The sequence below is a fragment of the Rhinolophus ferrumequinum genome, chromosome 19 (genome assembly GCF_004115265.2).
Source record: "Rhinolophus ferrumequinum isolate MPI-CBG mRhiFer1 chromosome 19, mRhiFer1_v1.p, whole genome shotgun sequence".
NCBI lineage: Eukaryota > Metazoa > Chordata > Mammalia > Chiroptera > Rhinolophidae > Rhinolophus > Rhinolophus ferrumequinum.
In genome coordinates, this window is record NC_046302.1 from 30,661,835 (window position 1) to 30,685,685 (window position 23,851).

Consider the following 23,851-nt stretch of genomic DNA (forward strand, 5'->3'; position numbering starts at 1 on the left):
TAATCCCCTTATTTCACTATTTCACCTATTTCACCTGCACCCCTAACCTCTCCACTCACTGGTAACCATCAGTTTATTTCCTGTATCTATGAGTCTGTTTCTGTTTTGTTTTGTTTGTTCATTTGTTTTGCTTTTTAGATTCCACCTGTACAAGAAATCATACAGTCTATCTCTGCCTGATTTATTTTACTTAACATAATACCCTTTAGATCCATCCATGTTGTTGTAAATGGCAAGATTTCATTCTTTTTATGGCTAATATTCTGTTATATATATTAATCCATTCATCTATCGATGGACACTTAGGTTGCTTCCATATTTTGGCTATTGTAAATAATGCTGCAGTAAACATAGGGATGCATATATCTCTTCAAATCGGTGTTTTTGTTTTCTTCGGATAAATACCCAGGAGTGGAATTGCTGGATCCTATGGTAGTTCTATTTCTAATTTTTTGAGGAACCTCATACTGTTTTCTATAATGACTACACCAATATATATTCCCATCAACAGTGTGCAAGGGTTTCCTTTTCTTCATATCCTCACCAACACTTGTTGGGTTTTTTTGTCCTTTATTTTTTATTAGTTTCAGGTATACAAAACAATATAATGATTAGACATTTACACCCCTCACAAAGTGATAAACCCCCCCCAAGTTTACTACCCCTCTGATATTGTATATAGCTGTTACAATTCCATTGACTATAATTCCCTATGCTGTACTTTACATCCCGTGACTATAAATATAGTGTTTTTTTTGTCCTTTTGGTAATAGCCATTCTGACAGAAATGAGGTAATATACCTCGTTGTGGTTTTGATTTGAATTTCTCTGATGACTAGTGATGTTGAGCATCTTTTCATGTGCCTGTTGGCCATATGTGTCTTTTTCTGACAAATGTCTCTGCCCACTTTTTAAATCAGATTCTTTGTTTTTCTGATATTGCATAAGTTTTTTACATATTTTGGATATTAACCCTTTATTGGATGTATGATTTGCAAATATCTTCTCCAATTCCGGTTGCCTTCTCATTTTGTTGATGGTTTCCTTCACTCTGTAAAAGCTTTTTAGTTTGATGTAGTCCCATTTGTTTATTTTTGCTTTCGTTTTCCTTGCCTGAATAGACTGGTCCAAAAAAAATATTTCAAAGACCAATGTCAAAGAGTTTATTGCCTGTGTTTTCTTCTGGGAGTTTTATGGTTTCAGGTCTTACATTCAAGCCTTTAATCCATTTTGAATTTATTTTTGTATATGGTGTAAGATAGCGGTCCAGTTTTATTCTTTCCCATGTATAGCTGCTTAGTTTTCCCAATACCGTTTATTAAAGAAACTGTCTTTTCCCCATTGTATGTTTTTTGCTTCCTTTGTCATAGGTTAATTGACCATATATGTGACGGTTTATTGCTGGGCTCCCTATACTATTCTATTGATCTATGTGTCTGTTTTCATGTCAGTACCATACTGTTTTGATTACTATAGCTTTTAGTATGGTTTGAAATCAGGGAACGTGATACCTCCAGCTTTGTTCTACTTTCTCAAGATTATTTTGTCTATTTGGGGTCTTTTGTGATTTTATACAAATTTTAGGATTCTTGTTTCTAGTTCTGTGAAAAATGCGTTGGCATTTTGATAGGGATTGCAGATTGTTTCAGGTAGTTTGTTCATTTTAACAATATTAATTCTTCCAGTCCATGAGCAAAGTCTGTCTTTCCATTTATTTGTGTTGTCTTAAATTTCTTTCATCAATATCTTCTAGTTTTCAGAGTACAGGTCTTTCACTTCCTTGGTTAAATTTATTCCTAGATATTTTTTTATGCTGTTGTAAATGGAATTGTTTTCTTAATTTCTCTTTCTCATAGCACATTATTAGTGTGTAGAAATGCAGCTGATTTCTGTATATTAATTTTGTGTCCTGAAACTGTACTGAATTCATTTATTAGTTTTAATAGTTTTTGGGTGGAGTCTTTAGGGTTTCCTACATTGACAGTTATACTTCCTCCTTTCTAATTTGGATGCCTTTTATTTCTATAGGAGCATTTTTTGAGGTTTATTTAATAAGTAGTGGAAAAATCTTGACACCTCTTAATGGCTCTCAGTCAGAGGAGGGGCCCTTATTTGGATGCATCTAGATTTGGCCAGGTTGAACTTATGGAGCCCTTATCTTTGTACATGGCCTTCCTTAGTTGATAATGATAATTGGCAAGAATGTCCATAGAAACACAAAGCTGATCCTATCTTTCATCAAAAAATCTGCTTAGCAGCAGGCCTTTCCCAATTTATCACAGAATGGTTATACATTTGGACTATAAATTTAACTAACTGAATTAATTGATATTGAAAATCATAGTGGGTTTTGTATTACAGTTAAAAGGCTATCAACATTTGTTAATACCAGAGAAATTTGAATAAAGAGATAATAATTTGATCCGATTTTTTAGGAGTCAGGAAAAGAAATATGTTACTAAAATTTCTCATATCTAATAAGCCAACTCCCATATTACATATTTAAGGCTGAATACACAAATATCAACACCAAAGGGTTTGGTTTATGGTTCCTTGAGAATATGATTGTTTGAACACTTAAATACCTACTGTGTTTCCCCAAAAATAAGACCTAACTGGAAAATAAACCCCAGCATGATTTTTCAGGATAACATCCCCTGAATATAAGCCCTAATGCATCTTTTGGAGCAAAACTTAATATAAGACCCAGTCTTATTTTCAGGGAAACACGATAGTATCTTATCAGATGAATCTAGATTTTAAGACAATTTTAATTTTAAAGAACTTTTGGGAAGTGACTCTTAACACAGAAGGTAGTAATGGCTGTCATCCAGTAAGCATCTCCTGTGTTCCCAGCCCTTTGTGTACATTACCTGATTTAATCTTCAGCACAGCCTGAGAAGGTGGTACTACTATCATCCACATTTAAAAACTAGGAAACTAAGGCTCACAGACACTACGTCACTTGCCTAAGGTCACATAGCTAATAAGAGGTAAACCAATAAGAGGTAAGCCAGCGTTTCAGACTCCGAAACCCATCATCTTAAATACTAAAATAGTTGACAGTGACAACCTCCCTATTTTGGAGGCCACCCACCATCAAAAGGAAATTTAACTAGTTTACCATTTTTGTTTATTATTCCTTTCTTTTATTTTTAATGCCACTGCTGTTGTCATTCTGCCAAAGACCCACAGTGAGTTGTGGTTCTGCAATATTGATGGGGTTCCTTCCGTGGACCACTATTGTTGTGTCTGAATGCTTGTGCTCTAAGAGGACCTATCCTTGCTCACCTTGAGATATTTCTCTGGAGGAGTTATAGGTAGAGAGGAGAGAGAGCCAGGATTTTCAGTCTTAGTGAATTTCCCTAATGTTGAAGATTAAAATGAGATCTTTAACACTAGTTTAATGTGTATCTGATGATTGCATTTCAGTTTAGAGAGAAGCATGAAAAAGAAAACGAAAATGCTTCCCCGGTGAGTGTTTTGTAGAACATCCTCAGCACACATTTTTCTGAATGGACCATATCAACTATAGAAGTTTACAAGGCCAGTTAAAATTGCTGTGAAGACTCATATTTACGGACCTTTAAAAAATAAGATTCTGTATCTGTTAGTTTTTAATACTGCAAATCAGCTAAATACAGATTCTCAAAAGCTTCTTAAATAATGAGCACTTGGCTAAATAAAACGATGTGTAGCACACCAGATTTTACTCTTAAGACGTGCACGATGGCGTATTACAGGTCTCTTATACAAAATGCAGAGTTGGAAAAAAAGGTCAGTGCTATGCTGATCAGTTACCAGGGAGGCGCTGCGCTTGCTTTCCAGGTATCAGAAGCAAGAGTCTTTGAATTACTTTTATTTCAAAGTGTAGAAAAGGCATTCTTTATAGACTGCTTTTCAGTTACACGCAAACACTTAATGCAAGAGAGAAACCTATTGTTCTTTATCGCAACAAGCCTTTAAGGGTAATACTGAGGAGAACAAGAATAAAAGCCCATTTTTCCCTGTCCACCCTAGATTCCAAGAATTTTCAAGACTTGCAGAGGAGGATAAGGCTGGGACAGGTGCTGGTGGGAGGCAGGTTTTCCTTTGTTCTCTGAACAGCGCTAACACCTAGAAGAGTCCCATCGCATTCCCTGTGCAGGTGATAAAACGAGGCGTGGCAAAGTCATCTTTCTCATTCACAGTGTAGGTTGTTAATTGTTCTCTCTGCTGCCTGTCAGGATAATGTGAAATTTTCATTCCCCATTCAAGATGGAAAAAGTTGTGGCTGAAAATGTTAACATTAGCATTTTTATTTGTTGATTTATTTAAAGGACAGCCTCTCCTACAGCAATCCATCACTCGGTGACACCCCAAATATGAATAATGTATTGTAGACTTGCAGTTACCATGTGTAACAAGTGCTAGAGACAGTAAAGGAATGTTAACGATGTTGCAAATGTAATATTTATTGACTCATAAAGTTTATTGCTTTTGAGGTTCAATAATACTGACCATAGGACATTAATATCACTTATCTGATTTTAGCTGGGCACCTTTGTATGTAGAAATATTCATCTATCTCTTGCTAACAAAATAAATATGTGATTTATAGCACAAGCAAAAAGGGGGGCTTTGGAGTTTTCTGTGCTGAGAGCTGCAATGCTTCTTTCTCTCCATTTCACTTCTGGCCTCCAGCATTGATCGTACACCCCAAGCTGTCGCACGCTGCTCATCTTGGCACAGGAGGGTGGTGCCACTGAACTAAACAGTGCCATGCATTTCTTTTTGACTGGAACAGGCAACACGCCACAAACCACTCCACCTGGAGAGAGGACTAGAGGGAACTTTTCTCCCTGTCATTCTGAACACCTACTGGGTAGGTGCGCCTTTACTCAGAAAGTTCAGTACTTTTGCTGTCATGGTACTGAGTCAGAGTTTAGTGATTCTACTTGATCCTCTTCTCCAATGTGAAGCCAAACCTGGGCAGGCTACCAGTGAATTCGTTTTGAGCACAAATGTTGCTGATAATTAACCCTTTTGTGCCTTCCAGAATTAGGTGTGTCCGTTGCCAGCAATAAAGATCATACAGCAAATATCTGGGCCCCAAAGCAAAAGAAGTAATGTTAACTAGCAACCATCCACTGTAATTGTCATCCCCATTAAGATGCAGAATTACGTGTTTCTTCGTTATAAATAACCTTTCTAATTGTACTTGATGTATGCCAATTTAATCAAAAGTATACTTGCAACAGGCAGATATTTGCATTGATGTAGCTTAAATCTTTTATTTCGTATTTGACTGGGAAAAAGAGTCCATTACAGCTGTATATCCTTTGTATGTTGGAGTCTTTTTCTATTCAGGTATGTAGATCAGATACATTTTATATTTAAAATGAAGACAGTCTCTTCTGAGATTCTTCATTGAAACAGAAATCTTGTCACTTATTAAAATACTTGGTGGAGTTTCTCTCTCAGTCATGTGACAACTCAGTGATGATTGTTCCAAACTGATAGAGGCAAATAAATACCAGGCGTGCAGCAACAGGGTTGTATTCTCAGTCCCTGAAGAAACGTTACTGAGGCCTCTTTTCTCTGTTCTTCCCTGACTCGTGCGAGTTAAGGCTGGTATTTTTGCCCTGCGTGTGTGTGTGTGTGTGTGTGTGTGTGTGTGTGTGTGTGATGTGACACAGGAAAGGCAAATCTCACCAAACCATGCCTGATTAGTGAATTTTTGGAACTGGAGCTACAGTTAGCTTATTTCTAGGAAGTACTGCTCACCTGCTTTTCTTCAGAAAGATTAGTTTTTTACCATAGCACAGAGCTAAACGTTTTTGTTTTATTTTGTTTTGTTTGTTTTTGAGGTATGTTGGGGAGATGATTTTGTGGAGCTTGTTTTTTATAGAGAGAGGTTGAAAAATATTTGAGTACGTCCTTTGAAGAACTTAATTGCTTATTTGGGGGCTTTTAAAAAATAGCTTAATTTGTTCCTTTTTTTAAGACCTTGGTCCTTTGCTGTCAAACCATATGCTTAATGTGCTTTGAAATTTTTTCTGTAAGTTTGCACCTTGCTGACTACCTCACTTTTTATAGTGTAATTACCTGTGCACCGTCATGCTCCCAGGCAACTGTTTGCACACAGCTGACACGAAGGCGGCTGTGGATACCCTGTGCCCGTTGCAGTTGAGATTGAGGGACCCGGCTGAGAAGTATTGGAAACCTGGGACTACACTCCACCTACGGTATTCAGGCTGAAGGATCCAAACACCCTACAATCTAGAACTTCTGTCTTGAAGACACTATTTTTCTGTCTTCTTTGAAAAAAATCTTTATTCAGGTCCTTTGTCCATTTTTTAATCAGGCTGTTTGATTTTTTGCTGTTGAGGTGTAAGATTTCCTTATATAGTTTATTAACCCCTTATCAAATATATAGTTTGCAAATATTTCCTACCATCCATAGTTCGCATTTTCATTTTGTTGATTGTTTCCGTTGCTGTGCCGTATCTTTTTAGTTTGGTGTAATCTCCCTTGTTTATTTTTGCTTTTGTTGCCTGAGCTTTTGGTGTCAAATCCAAAAAAACAAAACATCATATCAAAGGCAAATGTCAAGCTTTTTTCCTATGTTTTCCTCCAGGAGTTTTACAATTTCAGGCCTTACATTTAAGTCTTTAAGTCCGTTTTGAGTTGATTTTTTGGGTATAGTGTAAGATAAGGATCCAATTTAATTCTTTTGCATGTGGCTGTCCAGTTTTCTCACCACCATTTATTCAAGAGACTACACTTCCCCCACTGTTTATTCTTGGTGTCCTTGTCAAAAATTAGTTGACCATTTATGCATGGGTTTATTTCCGGGCTCTCTCCTGTGTTCCATTGGTCTGTTTTTGTGCCGGTACCGTACTGCTTGATTACATAGAGCTTTGTAATATAATTTGAAATCAGGAAGGGTGATATCTCCAATTTTATTCTTTCTCAATATTGATTTGGCTATTCCATATGAATTTTAAGATTTTTTTTTTCCTGTATCTGTGAAAAATGCCATTGGAATTTTGACAAGGATTGTGCTGAATCTGTATATCACTTTGGGTAGTGTGGACATTTTAACAATATTATTAGGTTGGTGCAAAAGTAACTGTGGTTTAAAAGGTTAAAAAAAATTGCAAAAACAGCAATTACTTTTGCACCAACCTAATAAGACTTCCAATGCATGAACACAAGATATCGTTCCATTTATTTGTGTTCTCTTCAATTCTTGACATCAGTGTTTTATAGTTTTCTGTGTACAAATCTTTCACCTCCCTGATTAAATTTATTCCCAAGTATTTTATTCTTTTTTTTTTAGTTTTTTTGTTTTTGTTTTTGTTTTGTTTTGTTTTGTTTTTATTGGGGAAGGGGAACAGGACTTTATTGGGGAACAGTGTGTACTTCCAGGCCTGTTTTTTCCTTTCAATCTTAGTTGTGGAGGGTGCCGTTCAGCTTCAAGTTGTGGTCCTTTCAGTCTTAGTTGTGTCGGGCGCAGCTCAGCTCCAGGTCCAGTTGCCGTTGCTAGTTGCAGGGGGCACAGCCCACCATCCCTTGCGGGAGTTGAACTGGCAACCTTGTGGTTGAGAGGACGTGCTCCAACCAACTAAGCCTTCCGGGAGCTCAGCAGCAGCTCAGCTCAAGGTGCCGTGTTCGATCTTAGTTGCAGGGGGCAGAGCCCACCATCCCTTGCGGGACTTGAGGAATTGAATTGGCAACCTTGTGGTTGAGAGCCCACTGGCCCATGTGGGAATCGAACCGGCAGCCTTCGGAGTTAGGAGCATGGAGCTCTAACCGCCTGAGCCACCGGGCCGGCCCCCAAGTATTTTATTCTTTTTGATGCTATCATAATATAGGAGTCTTTTCTTGATTTTCTTTTCATATAGATCACTGTTGGTATAAAGAGATGCAACTGACTTTTGTATGTTGATTTTGTATTCTGCAACTTCACTGAATTCATTTATTAGTTCTAATAGTTTTTTGTGGAGTCTTAAGGGTTTTCTGGAATCTTGCTATTTGTAGAGATAATATTACTTCTTCCTTAACTATTTAGATGCCTTTAATTTTTTTCTTGCCTCGTTGCTCTTGCTGCACTTTCAGTACTTTGTTGCATAGAATTGGTGAGAGTTGGTATCTTTGCTTCATACTGGATCTTAGAGGAAAAGCTTTCAGTTTTTCCTAATTGATTATAATTAACTGTTGGCATTTTATACATGGCCATTATCGTATTGAGGAAATTTTTTTCTATACATATTTTGTTGAGTGTTTTTATCATGAATAGATGTTAACCTTTGTCAAAGAAGACATAAAAATTGGCAACGGGTATATGAAAAGATGCTCAACATCACTAATCATCAGGGAAATGCAAATCCAAACCACAATGAGATATGCAATCACCTCACCACTATTAGAATGGCTATTATCAAAAAGATAAAAGATAACAATTATTGGCAAGTGTGTGGAGAAAAGGTAACCCTTGTATACTATTAGTGGGAATGTAAATTGGTACAGCTTTTATGGGAAACAGTATGGGGGTTCCTCAAAGAAGTAAAAATGGAACTACCATATGATTCTGTAATCCTTCTTCTGGGTATACCCAAAGGAAATGAAATCAGTACTGCAAAGAGATATGTGCACTCCCATGTTCACTACAGCCTTATTCACAATAGGCAAAATATAGAAACAACCTAAGTGTCCATCAACTATGGAATATTCATTCAGCCTTAAAAAGGGAAGGTTCTGTTGTTTGTGACATTGTAGATGGACCTAAAGAACATTATGCTAAGTGAAATAAGCTAGACACAGAAAGAGAAATACATGATCTCACTTATATGTGGAATTTAAAAGGCCGAATCGTAGCAGCAGAAAGTAGAACAGTGGTTACCAGGAGTGGAAAGGTGGAGGAAATAAGTAGATGTTGGTCAAAGGGTATAAAGTTGCAGTTATAGAGGATGAATAAGTTTTAGAAACCTAATGTACAGTGTGATGATTATAGTTAATACTATATTAAATGTAAATTTGCTAAGAGAAGAGATATCAAGGGTTCTCACCACAAAAACAAATTGTAACTGTACGGCAGGATGGATAGGTTAATGAGTTTAACTGCAGTAAACATTTCACTGTAAATGTATATCAAAATATCATGCTGTATACCTTATTTTATATATATATATGTGTGTGTGTGTATATATATATATATATATATATATATACACACACATACATACAATGCTTATTTTTTTTAAGGACAGTATTTTCTATCTTTATTTTCACCTTAACTAACTTGACATGAATGTCCAGTTGCTTCCGACCCCAGTGACACTGGTATAACGTTTAAAGTGCTAGAACAACTGCTGGTGTCTTGGTCCTTTGCTGTGCCATGAAATGGGACAAACATTTCTGCATTTGTCTCTCTCCATTCGCTGTGGGTTATAAACCTAGGCTTTAGCCCATGGCTGGTTCAAGCATTGGTTAGTTTCCTACATCACATTGCCAGTAACTATTTAAATTTCAGAGAAGGCACAATCATGTAAATAACTCATAATGATCTGTTTTATCTCGAGCAACAAAATTGTGGATTGACAGCTGCCAGGGGATTCAAAACCTACACAAAAAAACATATTTCTTTTATACTAGTAATAAATATATAATCCTGAAAGTTATAATTACCTGTTCACAGTTTTTGGCTTAGAGTAGCTTAGAGTTAACGGAATGCTTTTAGCATGAATTGTCTCATTCAAATTGCACTGAAACCCTGTGAGGTAAGTAGTAGTATTATCTTATTTTACAGTGAGGAAATGAGACCTGAGAGCAACTGAGTGACTGCCCAAGGTCACGCAATAAGGAAGCAGAAAAGAGGCCTTGAATTTAGCTCTTCCAATCCCAAATTTCAGTGTTTCTTTTATTCTTTCACACCGCCTGAAACTTGGATTTGGTTCTGAGGATCAACACTAAGCTGGTAAAATTCTGGTTTAGGGTAGGAATCAGAGTTGGAATTTGTTTTTGTAGCTTGATAGGAAGAAACTTAGTCATACAGAGAAGGGGAGGGGTCACAGTTTCGCTACACACCATGACCAAATTGCAATGCTCTCTTGCACTTGTGCCCAGAAACCTAACAGTGACAAAAAAATTTTTTTTTGAATCAGACTTTTTCTTACCTATACATTTATACAAATATTTTAAGTTCTCAACCAAATTCCCTCATGTGCCTAACAAAAGAAATAATAATGTACAATCCTCTCAAAGGTGGAGAGATGGGAACTACACTAAAATCTCAAACCTCAAACCAGAGCCCACAGGCACTCCTTGGGTTTATGTGGTAGGTTTCAATAGCAGACCTCACTGCCTCTATGTAATAGAGCATACGAATGTTGACCTTATCTAAGGTACTGCCTATTCATTGAATGTCTGTTACATATCAGGAACTGTATCACATGTTCAGCCGTATCCATTTGTAATATATGTTCATACAAATTACATATCATTGTAAGTCTTTTTTACGACCCTTAAAACTCAGTTTCAAAATATTAAATACAATCTCTTCTCAGATTTTTCAAATGACTTTCTAAAATGTGGGCTATTCGGTCCAGAACTATCGTTTTACCTTTATCTGCTCTCAGAGTAACAGTTTGCACACACAGTCAAAGTAGCATTACTATATAACTTTTCCATTTTGAGTATATTGTAAATAACCAAATGAAAACAAAACCTACTGAAATGATTCACATAAAATGATAACAATAAAAAAGGAATAATCTGAAAACTTCAGAAAAGAATGTGTTGAATATGTAAAAGAAAATATGAAGTTATAAATATGCTTCTCTGCCTTCCATCTTTAATCAGGAGAATGAAAAACCCACCATTCAAAAGTGTTTTTGTTTAAGTTGGGTTAATAATTTGGAATTCCCGGCCAGCAGTGCAGCTCTACCAAGAGCAGTTGAATGCATGGAAATTATTATGTGTTTGATGAAAAGATGTTGCTTTTAATTAAGCCATGATGTTGAGCTGTTACTATAATTCCCACTGTTAAAAGCCATTAATGTAATCATCCATTTCTCTTGTACACACTATTTATAGTGTGTAAGTTAAGAAAACAGAAACAAATAGGCTAAGTAGAAATAATAAAGACATAGCATAATTCCAATAAATGAATTCAGCCTAAGAAAGTTTGTCAAGACATTCTTACCTAAGAAAGAATATACTGTATTGGGGAAATATACATCAGCTTATATGTACTAGTCACTTAGATATGCTAGTCCTTACCTTTAGGAAATCTTTCTAAGTTCTAAGTGAAGGGATTAGAAGAGCTATTTTATTGTTCACACTTTTCTGTATTTTTCAAATGCTCTACAACAATGATGTATTACTTAATTTTAAAAGCAGTATTTTAAAAGAAAATACACATGTGTATTTAATGGGAGGTAAACCCATTTCAAGTTTTTATACTCTGTAGTTCCAAGTAGTTGAAATCTAAGTTCACGCTTGGAGCATATAACATGACTATGTTATTTTTTTGTGGAGCCAGCAGTAGATGGGGACTACGTTTCCTTGGTGTGCCTTCTCCAGGGCACTGAACTCTGGAAAACGCTGTAATTAGTGACATCTGTTCAGTATCTCCAGTTCCTGCTATCATTTCACAGGTTTTAGCCTCATGAACTGATGATTTAAGGTTGTTCCTTTGGTCCAAGGTCATCAAATTCTCTTAACATCTATGGTAAGAAACATTGCTGAGTGTCACTTATTGTTCTAGGCACTAAACGATCTTATAAAAACTCTTTTATATATGTTACCTAACATAATCCTCACCATCATGAGAAAGTAACGCTCAAAAAGGCAATTACAGAACAGTTAAGAGCCCAGGTGTAATAATTATAACCCCTAGGTTTATAGGCCTAGGTTTGAATGCTTGCTATGTGGTTTTGAACAAATCATTTAATTTAATCTATAAAGTGGGAATAATAATATCTCCTTTAGAGGCTTGTCATGATGTTTAAGCAAGATAGTTTACATAAAGTATTGAGCCCAGCCCTGGTAGGTGGCCAGATAGTAGTTGTCATTGTCAAACTTCCCAACAAGCAATAAGGAACAGAGCTTCAGACCTCGCTACTGTAATTCCAAACTCTATGTGTGTTCGCTGACAAAAGGTTAGGAGTGGGGTTAGGTTCATTTCAGAAATAGGCAATAGGGTTGTATTCTTTAATATTCACCTTGCAGACATTCCTGTTACTCTGCCTCTCTAAGCCTGATTCCTCGTGTGAAAGTAAGAATATTAATAACCACACATTTGCTCAGATTAGATGTGACTAGATATGCAAAGCCTATAACTCAGTGCAGGCTGTCCATAGTGGACATTCAGCGTTAGCTTCTTTCTGTGCTCTGGGCAGCAAAACTCATTTGGGCATCTAGGACGGTTCATGACAATGACACTGGCCCCACTGCCAAAGGCAGCGAGTCACAGTGACCTGCAGAGATGTGACAGAAGCGAATGTTCATGACCCCGGCCTTCAAAGGATTTTCCATGCAGTGTCGGCAAATTTTTCTAATGTCTTGAGATGTCTCCTCTGTTTATTTTCCTTCTAAATAGAGGAGGGTGAGGAGTCAAGTTCTTGGCTAGTGATCGAGTTAGGATTTAATGTTGTGTTCCTAGGACTTCTGTTTCTCGGGTCACGGAAGAGCTCACGGAAGTTACTGATAATGGATTTCTTCATCATATTAGCCCTTTGTGAAAATTCCGAACGGCTTCTAATTCCCTTCAGAGCGGTGGTTCTAAAGTCTGTCTGCACATTGGAATCACTTGGAAATCTTTGTAAAAGTACTCATTTCCAGTCCTCACCCCAGGTTAATTAAATCAGAATTGCCAGAAATGGGCCCCAGTGGTGTCTATTTTTTATTTTCCCAGTTGATTGTGATGTACTTGATCTAAAGACACACATTGGGAAGCCCCCGCTCTGGAGCTGCACATCTGTCTCACTACCTTACCCCAGCACATTCTCCCTTTCTTCTTTCTGCCCCCACCCAACCCCAGGGCCTCTCCTTTCCATTGGCAATTTTCCCTCGTGATTGTCATTCTCTCCCCAAGGGATTGGCAGACTACATCACTTAGCCTGCACGAAAAAATGATTAAGAAGCTCTTGAAGAACCCCACTTATCAATCTGATGTGTTTTATTTGTCGTCTGCCTCTACCCCTCTTGTGCCACATAGAACAGAAACTCCGAGAGGGCAAGGATTTTTTCTGTTATATTCATTGCTATATCGCTCTGCTAGAGCAGGGCCTAGGTCATAACAGACAACACATATTTGTTGGATGAGTGAATAATTCCAAAGTGAATGTTTCCTTTTCGTAGCGTTCCTGTATACAATTATTTTTCTTCATGTGTTCTCCACATCTGCAAAAGAACCCTGGTTCCTACCCGCTGATACGTCTCTGCTTCTCTTAATTCCCAGAACTTCTTGCATGTTCATCTCTTTGGTTTTCCCATTCTATGAGAGTTGTACAATGTCTAGGCTTCCAGAAGGTTTTCACTCTGGATATGGCGCAGATTCGCAATTGTGAGCAGTTTCAGCAGGTTCTCTGCATTGGGATTTGATTGCTTAGACAAGGTCTACAATTGTCTTCCCTTAGCTGTTCCTTATCTTATGTTCAGCTTTATCATAGATCTTCTTCTAAACCTCTGCTTTGGCCCGTGGGAGTTTGTTGTTTTGGTTTTCTCAAGGTAAAATCCTTATCTGCAGATTTTCTCAAGGTAAAATCCTTATCTGCAGACAGGCATGGCTCAGAGGAGAGGGCATTAGAATTAAAGTCCAAAGACCTGGATTCATCAGTACCTGCCTCTACCACTTACTTTTAGGTTAGTGCAAAAGTAATAGCAGTTTAAAAGGTTAAAAATAATTGCGAAAACCGCAATTACTTTTGCACCAACCTAATAGCAGAAACTAGACTAAGCCCCTTGACCACATGGAACCTGTTTTCCCACTTCTATCCAGTCTGTCTCAACCTTACCCTTTGTTTAGAGATAAAAGTCAGAATGAAAACATGTACCTCTGTCTCTTGATTGCAGAGTGATTTATCCATTTTGGGAATAAAATAATGAAGAAAGGAACATTTTCAAAAATAATTAGTTTCAGAATGACACTTGTAGTTTAAAGTTCTCTTCAAAATCTTTGGATTTTTGTTCTGGGCAATAGTTTAGAAACATCAAGTAAATAAGCAAACGTGGCAGCACATAATTCACAGAATGGCCCAGAACAATTCTGTGGGAATCTCTGACCTTCCCACTTGATAGGGGACCAGGTGCAATTTAAATTTCCTGAGATTATGCTGTGAACATGTGTTTACTGAAGACTGTTTTACTTTTTTAACGTTTAAATGGAATTGTGTCTGGAAAACATTAGCTCTTGAGGGAGGATACCAGGAGAAAGACAGAAAAAAGATAGCATCCTTGAAGTCCAAATTGAGATCATTAGCCGCCTTGAAAAAGATGACTGTGTATTAGTGTAGGCTACACACTTGGCCTTGTGGGGAATGGTCGGGATTGTGCCTGATGGGGTCAGGAATGCCACTGAGTCAGTCAGAGACTCTATCAGCAAGAATTCTTACAATGGAGAAGATGGAGAATAAGGTAGTTAATGGTCTTTGACTAATGTAGCTGCAGCTTAGCTGGTGGACATTTCTGTAGACTGTTTCTGTATTTAAATGGGTGTGTGTGTGCAAATATACCACTTCTAATATACTTAACACTTTTCATATTTTCCAATAAACTTTTTCATATTAATGAGACATGCCCCTCAAAATAGATATTACAGCCCTTTTTTTTGCTTTCATTCTCCCTTTTCTCTACCTCTTGTTTGAAGTTTATTCTACCATTTTGTATTATCTGTAACGTTTTATGAGTTTAACCACAAAAATTAAGAGACATATATATGAAAGTTCTTTGTAAACAGTAAAATGAAATACGGGGATATTTATATTTTCATTAACCTAAGACTTCTGGGTCCATATTCTCACCAAAATATCTTTGCGCTGCCCTTTTAGAGAATGTGAATGAGGCACTTGATGTACAGTTCCTAAAATTACCCATGAAAGAAAGATTCCAAGTCGATCTTGAAGCTCCAGAGCAATTGGCCAATGTGTTACCTGTTTACTTATCAAGACTCTCATTGATTTTCTTTGTGTCGTGGGTGCATTCTGAAGTATGACTGGTACTGAGATGGAAAGCTCATCATGTTGTTGCTTGGCACTCATCCCTAAATGCTTATAAAATGACTAGCTTGGTTGGAGTATAAGCCTCTTAACAGGCAAGGGAAGAGTGATTACTGTTATACATGAGAGGCTGTTTCTTCCTTTGGGAGAGCTGGGAGATTCTGAGGTGGGTTGGGATTTCTATTAAAATAGGGACCCTGCTACAAGCTTCCCTGTCACAGGACATGGACTACTTGAAAACCTGAGCCATGTTAGAGCCAGAAACTCTCCAGCCCAATACCAGGACAGGGAGGTAGAAAGCAGACAAACCTGTATACAATTGTATGTCTTTAAAAGCCATGTATACAGTTGTGTTTCTTAGCGTATGTGAACAATTCATCCTTTCCACCTTTTGACAGTTTAAAACTATTCTGGATTAATGTTCATATTAAATTATATATATATGAAAGGGAAGATAAAAGGCATGCTTAGCCAGTGGGATTATTTTTTCAGTGTTGTGCATTAAAGAAATAAAAGGATGCCAGGAATTGTACTCTGGGAATTTTCTTCTTTCTGGGGCTCTGAGTTACCCTGCTGAAGCACTTGAAGAGCCAGGATGGAAGCCAGAGCTGGGACACCATGCCAGTCTGAGGGAAGGGATGTGAAGCTTCTTTCTTATCAAGGGCTGTCTCTTCCCTACGCTCTGGGAGAAATCTGCCCAGTGGGCGTCACCATGGTCACGTACTTGGCACGCGGTACAACTTGATGAGGCTGGAAGTGTCTCATCTTGGGACACCTGCCCTGCCAGGTGCAGAATGGACTATTTCCTACAAATGGCATTCTGTGTGGATTCTCATGAGGATGCTTCTAAATGCTCTCTATTAATGAAGTGGTACCTTCCTGCATGGGTAGTTGGAAGTATGTGCCAGGTAGCTCAGAGGCGAGTCCGCTGTCAGTGACCCTTCACTCTGTCCGTGTCTACTGTTCTCACTACCGCAGCTCATGACTAAGGAACGTGTTGGTCCTCAAACTCTTCTGTAGACCAGTTGATACACCCCACATCCAACTCCTGTCTTCTGGGCTTTGGAAAGAAATGGACTGTGGAAGAAGAACTAGATGCTGGTGAAAGCTGAGGAGTTGCTTCATCTCAGAGGTGGATCATAACTGTAACACAAAGCACTGATTTACAAAGAAACAAGCTAGTTAGCAGCAGAACTAACATTGGGACTGGCTCTGAAACCCCTAGGAACCGTGACCTCTATGGACAACAGGAGAGCTAGGGGCAGTGGGTTGCTGTGACGCTCGTAGGTCAGCCACCCTCAGCTAGGATTGCGGTTTCCCTTTGACCCTCGTCCTGGAGCGCTGGAGCTTTTCCAGAACTATCCCCCTTCTGTAACTTTATGCTTCACCACAGCTTCCCCCAATTCTTTTATTTTCTCCCTATGGGTATAAATATTTTTGTGAACAGCAAAATGTTTCTAGAGATGTACAAACTTTAGGTCACATGGCATTGAATTTTATTCAAACAGGTTTCATGCTAGGATCGTAGCATTATATCATTACTTCAGTGGAGTCTTTTGTGTCAATGTGAAAATTTTAATTTCACGCCCTGCGGACTTCACAAGCTTTGTGTTCTCTCTGCTCCTGTTGTTGCATAAAGGGTAAATCCCTGTGTCACGTTCATTTTAGATTGAAAAAAAGGAAAGTTGATCCATTTGAGATCTCCAAACAAAGACAGAAAAAACCTGTTGGCAAAAAGCTGTTATTTAAAGGAAAAAATAGAAATCTTTTCAGTTAGCACAGCTTTCAATATGGGTGAATATGGCCTCAAGTCTCAAAAGAGGAAAGAAACTTCTCTGTTAATATTGGCTACTGGTACTTTTTCAGTAGGACAGATTATCATTAATTTCTTAAAACACAAGATACCCTGAAGTGTCAGGGTACAAAAAAACAGTTCAACTGGGGCCAGGATCATTTTGTAACCAGTCATTGCTGGCAAAAAAGTTAAAATTTCTCCTTCATACAACTGTTTATTTGAAAGAGAGAGGAAATGTTGTGAAAGCTGTGAGCAAGGAAAAGTCTGCAGTAGGTTAATAGCAAACTTGGTGGAAACAAATCAGAATTTATTATTTACGTTGGATATTTGAGTACAATGAATTTTAAAAAAATGAAAAGCTTACATGTGGAAGTTTTTCATACTAGGTTTAAGATCAAAGATATTACAAAATTAGATCTATAACTTAATACTATTACCTATTTACCATTAATTTCTAAGAACTATACTCTTGTAGCCTTTACAAAATTTATGAAAACCTGTGTGACCTATAATGAACTATTTCAAATTTACTTTCTTGCCACCACCTTTAGTTCATGGTTTCAAAGTCATGTTTAAACTGCTGAATACGATTAATTAGTTATGAAATGGGCACCCAGCTTCCCCCCTCATAATACCAATTGTAATCCTTTTTAGAGGACTATGTATAGCGCACAGTCAGGGAGGATCCATTTAAGAATCTGTTTCCTAGAAACTGTTTTGAAGAAACTGATACCAGTGATTTGGCAGCAATCTCTTAAGCACTTGTGCTTATTTGGGACAATTGCAATGGTAATACATATTTTTTAAGGTAACATTTAAATTACCTATAATCCTACCACCCACTATATGTACTTGTACACTGTACATATCACTGTTAATATTTTAGTATTTAGTATATTTGTCTCCAATTCTTTTTTCTTTCACTTCTTATATACTTCTCTTTCTTTAGACTTGTTTTTTCTTCCCAAAATTGTGAAATACCTATAAGTTTAAAACCAAAAACTCTTCTTTGTGTTAACCATTCCGTGAATAAATTCAAAAGAAGTCGGTGGGAATTAGGAGTACTAAATAAAATTGCCTACATTGTCCTGTTCGCAAGGTTGATTGCTGACATGAGAATGTACATGTTTCTCTCAAAAGTTACCTTAAGTGCTACAAGGTGATTGTGTTTTTGGTAAAACTTCTCTTTTTTTCTTTATTAGATTGATACATAAATTTAATATAAATATGACTCCTACATCTCTTTGAGATGAGAAAAATGTGTATTAAAGTTAAATCTTGCAATTAGAATGAATTTCTTTGTGGAAGAAGGAATGATTAAATGGCCTCTTCCTGGTTAGGAGTAATGTAAGACGAAGGCGTTTACTGGAGGACTTGCTCACATTTGCTGGTCGCCATTCTACTCTGTTGGCTTTCAGAAGCAGAGACAGCTTTGGAAGCCAGGTTCCACCTGGAGTTTGAGCTAAGAAAGAATATTGTTGTCTTGCTCTGAGCCTCTCTTCAGACACCCAAATAATATTGGATTTTCGCCTTGGTATAACCCATTTATTTATTCTTTTACCTTCTTCCTTCCATTTGTCATTGATTTTGACCCAAACGGGGTATGTCAGGTTCAATTACTATGCTGACCCAGTGCCAACTATGGTGGGCCAGGAGGGCCTGGCCTCCCAGTCAGTCTGCCTCAGGTTCCATCTTTCATATTGACACCTCTTGTATTTCAATATCAGATACATTGGGCTTTTCCTTGTCATCCAGTTTTCTAAATTCTTCCAAACTGGGATAGATACTTGATCTGTCTGGACTTTTTTTACTGCCAGAGCACTGGAAAAAAACCCATTGGGTTCAGTCTTGGTAATAATCTGTTGAAACTCTGGTGTTTCCCCCATCAGCTTCTGCTTTTTCCATTCCATATGTTTTCAACAGCCAAAATATTTCCACTTTGTTTGGCTAGGCATGTTTTCTCCTCTGTTGACTCCCCTTCCTCTCTCCCTTTCTATAGGACAGTTCTAATTTTCCTAGCATCAGTAAAGCCCATTAAATGAAGTTGGAACAGTAAATCAGATAGAGTTTCCTGTACTGTTTCTTATCCCCACCCTCATCCCCCACCACCCCAGTAACAAAGTACCATGGGAGGAACATTAGGTGCACTCTAATCATGTCTGTTATTGCGGTCTGGGTCATAGGCATATGATTGGGAGAACGTCCTGGTTGCCGTGATGCCACCCAGCGTGGCTTGCGTTTATTGGTGTCCCATTTCACATTCACCGGGGAGTTGGGCAATTGCCTTCCTCAGGGTGCACAATGAGTGTTGTTGCCTTTCTCCTCCCTAAAACACAGGATGTTCTCCCATCTCTAGTTTTCATTTAAGGTGTCATAAACAATGGCCATTGGGACTCGTATAATAACCCAAATATGCCTCTCCATGCAGCCATATCCAGAATTAGGGAAAGAGTCTCAGAGTTCACAGCACTGACAAACTACTTAAGTAATGACTCTTCTGGGAGCCACCTATAAATATCAACAAAGTGAGGGAGCCCTTTAACTATATATCCACTGGTTTCTGTTGTTTCATGATTTTGCCCTTTGCCAACCTGTATCACCTTTGTGGCAAGAGTATGGAAAGGTATAATTGTTGTCTTAAACTGGAAAAAGGTATCTTCATTTCCTGTTTCAGCTTGCTCACAATCAGTTCTAGTCTCCCAGTTTCAACTGTGGCCCTGAGAGCAAGCAGGACGCCTCAATTCACAGCTCACTGTCCCTGCTCCAGCAGCCCTAAACACCTGGTTTCACTTAAAATTAAAGAGAACAGCCTGTGACGCACACATAGAGAAAGACTGTGTGTGTGTGTGTGTGTGTGTGTGTAGGGGGCAGGAGTTGTTTCTTTTCTCTTGGGTTGTTCTCCTTAATAGGTTCATATAAAGGTTATAAAGGCCATCTATCCATATTGTCTTTCTCTTTGAAAGTACAAACTGTCATAAAACAGAACACTACTGTTCAGTTTTGTAATCTTAAATTTCAAACAACACACTGATGAATTATTGATGTTGTAGAATGTGTTTTCAATAATGTGTAGCATAAAAGGGAATGAATGCTTATCCATACGTGCCCTGAACTTTCTAAAGTGCATGCTAATAAACAGGGTAACCTACCATCACTCTGACCTGGTATAATCTACAAGGCAAGCACTTCTTCCTCTCAGTTTTGGTTTCTACATTATGTTCTGCTTTGACTACTGGAGCCTAGCAGCTAGCATCCTTTGACTCCAAGCTATCTGACAGTGCTTTTCTCTCAATATAAACAACGTTGGGATCTATAAATTTCATTTGTTGTTCTGGCTTCCTGCTGTAATAAATTAGGCTTTAATTCATGATTAGTAGGAAGTCACAATTACATAGAAAAGAGAACATTTTATATTAAATCGCCGTTATCTAACATCATGTTTTCACAAAATGATTAAGATGCTAGAAAATAATTAAGGTATCTTAAGTTGTCCAATACTCTAAAGTGCAGGCATGAGGAGCAGAGGTGGAAATTTTTTTAAATCCATGCGTAGCTTCTGCTACAATGACAGAAAAGAAATTCTTCTTAAATAATTTCATTTTTATAGTTATACAAATTATCAGATTTGCCCAAATTTGCTTTCCATATCAAAATCTCTGAGCTCATGTACACTGCTTGCATGGTGATAGTCTTTTACCCACACTCGCAAGCAACAGCACTAAAAATCCAAGAGTAGATAGCTCATGGACTTTAAATGGTGAGTATTGAAGAAGAAGAATGGGTAACTTTCCGAAGTCTGATTCTCTTAATGATAATGTATTTGTGTGAAGACTTAACTCAGGACTGATAGCCAAGAGAGAAAATGATACAGGTCCACGTCCCTCCTCCAAAACTCTTATAGCCAAATGTATTTCAGAATACACTTTTTTTTTTAAAGTAACATTGTGCAGATACCATATGAGGTTACAGCGTAATGTACTGTTATTCACATTCAATGGAATAAGCAACAAATATCAATCGCCTCTCATCAACTCAGATCAGATTTTGTGACCAAATAAGTTTGGGTTAGGTCAGATGTTGCTGCCAAAAAGGTTATGACAAAACTTTTAGATTTCAGTACTCAAGATTTTACAATTACAGATAAGGATTATGAGCTCACGTCATCGCTCTCGGAGATTTTATTTTATTTATTCCTAATCTAGGAATCTCCATTAAAGGCAGTATCCCTGCTTTCCTCTAAATCATTTCTTCATACTGTTTTCCTAGGTAAAATGCTAGGCCGCACAGATTACAGGAGAAACCCATGAAGGTATTTCAGGTCCAGTTGGGTTAAATATTCACCTGTCGAGGACAGAGACCTGAAGTACATTGTTTTCATAATCGCTGTCTTAATCAAGAAGTACAAGTTCATAGGGATATTTAGTGAAAGTAAGGCTTTCTCACAGCCTAGTCTCCCAGCCGGCCAAGTACCCTCCTTGGAGATCACCACTACCAGTGTCTTGCGTGTCCTTTCAGGGGTAATTACACAGGTGAAATCTGGGCTATGTAAATGAATGTGTGTACTGTACAACTGCCTCGTTCCAGAATGCATTTTACTGGTTCACTAGGGAATGGATCTTTGGGTTACTTCTAGTCCTTTGTGATTGCAAACAATGTTGAATAAAAATTCCTATATACGGGCCGGCCCGGTGGCTCAGGCGGTTAGAGCTCCGAGCTCCTAACTCCGAAGGCTGCCTGTTCGATTCCCACATGGGCCAGTGGGCTCTCAACCACAAGGTGGCCAGTTCGATTCTTCAACTCCCTCAAGGGATGGTGGGCTCCGCCCCCTGCAACTAAGATTGAACACGGCACCTTGAGCTGAGCTGCCACTGAGCTCCCGGATGGCTCAGTTTGTTGGAGTGCATCCTCTTAACCACAAGGTTGCCGGTTCGACTCCCGCAAGGGATCGTGGGCTGTGCCTCCTGCAACTAGCAACGGCAACTAGACCTGGAGCTGAGCTGCGCCCTCCACAACTAAGACTGAAAGGACAACTTGACTTGGAAAACAGGCCTGGAAGTACACACTGTTCCCCAATAAAGTCCTGTTCCCCTTCCCCAATAAAATCTTTAAAAAAAAAAAAAATTCCTATATATAAGGTGGGACACTCATCCTAAAAATGCTACATGCCTCATTGCTGAATATCACTATGGTAACCTTCGAAGTACTCCCCTTGGGAAGCTATGCACCGACGCCAGGGCTTTCAAAGCAATTTTGGAACTCTTTTTCTGGAATGGCCATCAGAGCTGTCGTATTACCCTTGATGTCCTGAATGTCATCAACATGTCTTCCTTTCAATATTTCTTTTATCTTCGGGTAAAAAAGAAGTCTTTGGGGGCCAGATCAGATGAGCAGGGAGGGTGTTCCAATATGGTTATTTGTTTACTGGCTAAAAACTCCCTCACAGACAGTGCTGTGTGAGCTGGTGCATTATTGTGATGCAAGAGCTATGAATTGTTGGTGAAAAGTTCAGGTCCTCTAACTTTTTCATGCAGCCTTTTCAGCACTTGTAAATAGTAAACTTGGTTAACTGTTTGTCCAGTTGGTACAAATTCATAATGAATAATCGCTCTGATATCAAAAAAGGTTAGCAACATTGTTGCAACAAGTTTGCGAAATTGATTGTCAAACATATATGACACTTATGCATGTGTGAGGATAGCTATAGGATAAATCCCTAGAAGTGCAATTGTGGGTCACAGATAAGTTCACTATAAATTTTGATAGATAGTGTTAACTTGCTTCTACAGAGGTTCTACAACTTATGTTCCCACTTAACAATATTTGAAAGTGCTAATTTTATTACACCTTCAAGAATATAATCTAAAAGTTTAGTTCATTGCCCATTTGAAAGGTGAAAATGGTATCTTACAGTTATAATTAACATTTTTCTTATTATGAGTGAAGTTTTATATTTGAGTAATTGTGTTTTCTACAAACTATTGTTCTGTCTTTGTCCATTTTTCCACTGAGTTGTTAGTCTTTATATTTTTGACTTATACTTGCTCTTTACATATGAAAAAAAGTAGACCTTTAAAAAAAAAAAAAGTAGACCTTTTTGTAATATGTCATAAATGTTTTTCCCAGGTTATATTTTGTCTTTTGACTGGTTATATAGCACTTTTTTCCATGCAGAAAAATTTTCCACACAAATGATTTTTCAAGTCCCTTTCAGTTAGCTCTACCTTTGATTTGTCTTTAATCATTTCACTCTGAATTCATTCCTGTAGTAGTTTGTCATGATAGCTTTAATGGCACGTTTATCCAGTGTTCTTCCTTATCCTTCTCTCTAAACTCCTTTTCTCTGCCTACATCCGACTTCCTAACAATTTAAAAAATTATAATAGTAATAGCGTCCATTTACTGAACACTTATTATATGTCAGGCATAGTGCTAAACACTTTATATACATTATCATAATTCCTCAGAAAGACAGACATTGTTTTTAATCCCCATTTTACAGACGAAGCAACTGAAGCTTGGAAAAATTAAGCAACTTTCCCAAGAATAGTTAGAAATTGGCAGAACCAGAATTTAAATATAGCATCAACCTTCAGAGACTGAGCTCTTACTAATACTTTGAGTGTGATATTTTTATTAAAAATATTAATTTGGAGCTATTATCAGAAAAACCATAGTAGAGTTACACTTAGCACTGTAAGGATGACTAAAATATTATTCTCCTTGAATGACAGTTCGATCTTCAGAAATGAAGATTCCCAAATTCTTCAGTAGTTATTCACTTTGTTACTAACCATTTGTTACTGGTATCTGAAAAGCCATACCATTTAAAACAGACAAAATATGATGGTCATCT

The 23,851-nt window shown here is 37.8% G+C and overlaps 1 protein-coding gene across 3 annotated transcripts in view; it reads left to right on the top strand.

Moving 5' to 3' along the window:
• KIAA1328 (KIAA1328 ortholog) overlaps positions 1-23,851 on the top strand; it is a 259,083-nt gene that overhangs the window by 231,232 nt on the left and 4,000 nt on the right. The window lies entirely within an intron of this gene.